At 33.0% G+C, this 4,610-nt stretch overlaps 1 pseudogene; it reads left to right on the top strand.

Moving 5' to 3' along the window:
- Positions 1–1,129: 1,129 nt before the first annotated feature.
- Positions 1,130–2,217, top strand: LOC149152534 (glyoxylase I 4 pseudogene; annotated as a pseudogene).
- The last annotated feature ends 2,393 nt before the right edge of the window (positions 2,218–4,610 follow it).

Consider the following 4,610-nt stretch of genomic DNA (forward strand, 5'->3'; position numbering starts at 1 on the left):
CATTACCAATTAAACTACAGCAAACACACAAAATTAAATTATATTATTAATATAATGTTAAAATAACATAAAATTATAATGAAAAAATAAATAAAATTAAAATTTATAACTATATATAATACAAGATTTAATTATAGAAAGAATTAAAGGTAATAATGAGTAAAAAAAACGAGGGGAAGGGGTTAATGGGGAAATGGAATGCGAAGAGATGAAACAGATAGGAGAGGGAGAATGGGGGAGGCAGGGACAGGGGAAGGGTTTGAAACAGATAGGAGAGGGAGAAGGGAGATGCAGGGACCAGGGGGAGGCAGGGACCAGGGGAAGATTACGGTTAAAAAAATAATATTTTTGAAATAATAGCAAGGTTGACTCCTTCCCATTGTCTTTAAGAACCACTTTACTGGAATTTTTACTAACCAGATACACATTGCCGTTTTGTATTTTTAAAGATGAAAATGCAGGTGACTAGTTATCTATTTTTATTTGTTGAAGCGGACTGAAGTACAACTACCGTAGCTTTAATGCTTTTATACTCTTCCCGAAAAAAATGTTATGCGGTAAGGGAAAATGTGCACATGCCACAGTGCCTTTTCTAGAAACTTCAACGCCCGGGTCATGTGCAGTACCCAGTCGATTGAAGTAAATTAATTCTTTTATAGAAACTTCAACGCCCGCATCATGTGCTTTCAACACCGAAAACAGTATCCAGTCGATTGAAGTAAATTATAATAAATAAATAAAAATGAGCTGTTGCAGCGTGGATTTCAACCTGCGTTTCCTTTTGAGATGAGAAAATAAATATTTCATATTCCATCACACTCCGGCTTCGGACTCAGGGACGTGGGATACGCTGCGATTACGGATCGTCCTCGTGAATCCAGAGGCCACTCCGACCATGTCCTCTCTATTCAACGCCACTCATATTTTCTTCTATTTATATGTTGCCTACCTTTCCTGCAAATCACTTTCATTCTTAATTTGCCTCCTCTTATCTCTCCAAATTATTTAGAGCGCTTCCCTCTTTGCATTTGCTCGTTCGTCCGCTACTTTTGGCGTTGCGGATCAATTATTCTCTCTTACTTGGAAGAAAGCAGGAATGGAGACACTGTAAATTTAACATTCGACGACAATGTTAAACTCTACTAAGAACGGAGGATCAGGATCAGGATCAGGACCCCTCTCTCTCAGGTCATTGAACCATATTTCTTTCATCTGCAGATCCATAGAAGAGTCCGCTAAATTTTACGTAGATATCCTGGGTTTCATTCCGGTTAAAAGACCTGGATCGTTTGGCTTCGATGGAGCCTGGTAACCAAATTGATTTTGTTTTGCTATATTTTACGTTCGCATTTTACACATTTATTCCAAAATGACGAATACCTAAATCAGAGCTGAAGATAAGTTCATGGCAAAAGGTATACCTGTTATCTGGATGGGGCATGGTCATGTTCATCGATAAATTATGATTAATGATTATTTTGGTGGATGTACCAAAAAAATGTTCCCGATATGGTTTATGTGGTTTATGTACTGGTGATTTTGTTAATACAAATTCCAGTGTTTTTTTCAGATTCGTGGCAAAAAGTGAAAACACACATGGTAGTCGCAGTAAAACAATTTCATATTACAATACTTTTCCAAAATAAATAGTGTGGGCATCATATTGTCTGTCTGTGGAACAAGATGTTTGTAGTTTGTAATTTTTGGTTTATACTTTCGCAGGTTGTTTAATTACGGAATAGGCATCCATTTGCTGCAATCTCCGAACCCAGAGAAGTTACCCAAGAAAACTGAAATCGATCCAAGAGACAATCACATCTCATTTCAGGTATATCTATTCACCTAGCTGCATGAATAATTAGTAATTACCAGCCGATTTTCTTGCTGATTTCTGTAGATGACTGTACTGAGTTTCGCATGTGTTTCGAATTGCAGTGCGATGATGTGCAGGCAGTAGAGAGAAAGTTGCAAGAAATGAAGATAAAATATGTGAAACGAATCGTGGAGGAAGGAGGGATTTATGTGGATCAGCTCTTCTTCCATGACCCTGATTGCTATATGATTGAGCTCTGCAACTGTGAGAATCTTCCAGTGGAGCCCATCGTGGGGTCTGCATCGAGCTGCAGTCTAAGATTGCCTGCTAATCCGCGGACTCCTTGCATAGGCGTTCAAAAGAAAGAGCAATGTCTGCAAATTCAGTCAACAGTGATGGAGTAGATGATTATTGCGAGTGCAACCCCGAAACAAAAGGAGTTTGCTACGTAAATTATGAAGCTTACAGGCGACAGTTTTTTCTTTTTCAGATTTCTATGCAGAATTGCTTGTAGATAACTTATAATAAAGATCGATAGTCACGTCGTGAAGTTGTTTCATATATGATGGCTGAACTTGTCATTCCAGATTTTTAGAATATTCAAGAATTAGATAGCTATAAAAAAATAAATTCACTTTCCTTATAATTTTCTAATTCCTAGATATTTCTATAAATCTGCAATGCACATAAAAAAATACCTATATGCGATGCTAAAATTCAGGCCCTCGAAAATATTCGAAGCTATGCCTATCTTCGAAAAAAGCATACCTTAGATGGAGTTTTGTTGCGTTGCTTTCCTTTTTCTTTTTGTTGCGTTGATTTGCTTAGCTATTTTTTGGTACAATATTAATATTAGAGAGTGAGATATTTTTGGGAGTTTTTTTCGTGGGATATTTTACTCTAATTTCTCTTTGTTGCATTGATTTGCTTAGTTTTTTTTAGCTACAATATTAATATTAGAGAGTTGTTTTTAGTGAGATTTTTTGGAAGTTTTTAGTGGGATATTTTATTCTAATTTCTCTACAAGTTTGTTAGGTAATTTTGCACAGTGGAAGTGCCTTTGGGATTTTTCAGATGCTAAATCTATATACAGAATTAAAAAACCAGTTTAAATAACACAAATCAAAATTAATCAAAATTTAACCTTAAATTTTTTCACAAGATTCCAACACCAAAAAATCCAAAAAATCTCACTATAAACAGCTCCATATTTAAATAGCTCAACTTCAATATTTTATATGGTCAGTTTTTCTGTTAGTCATACCTGTTTTAACATCAGCATAGATGTATTTTAATTTCAATTTTAGATATATTTTAAAATTTAAAATTTCAGAGTTTACCAAGTATAGTGAGGCATTAAATTTACTGAATTTTATATTTATATTTTAGAAAATTGAAATAAAATTACTATATAAAAAATCAAAATAAATTAAATAAATTTATTATTTTTAATTAAATTAATATTATTTATTATTATTATTTTTCATATAATTGAAACATCTAAAACCCACACTAATTACATACTAATGTAAAAGCCTTGGACATCAAATACGATGCGTAATCAACTTCACACACTGTGTTTCGGTGATGATGTAATTCTGCTAACTTGGGTGAAAATGTTGTATGATGAAATTTGCTAACTTAATCAATATATATTGTATAATGATTCTTCAAGGAGGATGCTTCTCCCTCACTGAAAAAAATGAATGACGGCCGAGAATAGTAGATAGCAACAAACATGTTGAACCTCTGATGTCAAATCGAAATCGATAGTTGAGAAATCAAACAAAGGTTGAACGGTATATAATAATTTCCCGAAAATCAAACAAGCACAGATAACATTGATAACTCTACCTAAAAATAAAAATTCTTTAATGTTTGATCCTCAAAAATGTCAAACAAACACCAGATAACATTGATCACGCCACCTTAAAAATTATTTAAAGTTTGATCCAGTAACATCATCTATATATATAACAAATCACTCACATTATATGCAACCATCATACTATGTGATTCTCAAATAATAATTCGTATCAAGGTACGTCATTAGTTTCATTATCATTGCTTTTCGATTTGGGTACAAATGCAAAAGGTAAAGTCAATTATCATGTTAAAATAGAGTAATAATTTCTCATTACATATTTTCTAATAATTTCGTCAAAGAAAACATCAAGTTATTTCTCATTTTTGAGAAGATAGAGTAAGTGATAATATTGAGTTTATGATTTAATTTAATTTTTTTTTAATAGATGGAAAATTTATTGGATAAAAATAATGCTTATCTGTGATTCCAGAGGAAATATAATTAATTGAAAGATGAATAATATAGTTAAAATTTTTATGATAAAAATTAATAGTAATGTAAAACTGAAAGATCAAATTAAAAGTCAGGTTGAAGTTAAATGTTCAACTATATTAAAACAAATTGGATAATAGTAAGGAGCTAATGGAAAATATGTTGGAGATGGGGGACTAATTAAATTGCCAGGTTAATTTACTTCAGAATTGGCATTGGATTAGGAACAAATACCATAGCAAAACTGATAGTTGCTTGGACACTCTTGAATGTAGCAAAGATAAAAAACGTAAAATGCATATTGATCTTTGGAGACTCGAGATGCGTAATTGAATGGATGGCAGGGTTGCTGAGTTAGAAGTTCTAAATCTTGAAGCCTGAAAGCACATAATCCGTGGACTAAAATGCCACTTTCAAGATATAAGGTTTCAACATATCTTCAGACAATATAACAGGACTACTGACACGTACACTCTATTAGAGGAACTTCAAGGCTTC

This window comes from Pinus tabuliformis, chromosome 9 (genome assembly GCF_031772625.1).
Source record: "Pinus tabuliformis cultivar Carrire ecotype Pingquan chromosome 9, CPIR1, whole genome shotgun sequence".
Lineage (NCBI taxonomy): Eukaryota > Viridiplantae > Streptophyta > Pinopsida > Pinales > Pinaceae > Pinus > Pinus tabuliformis.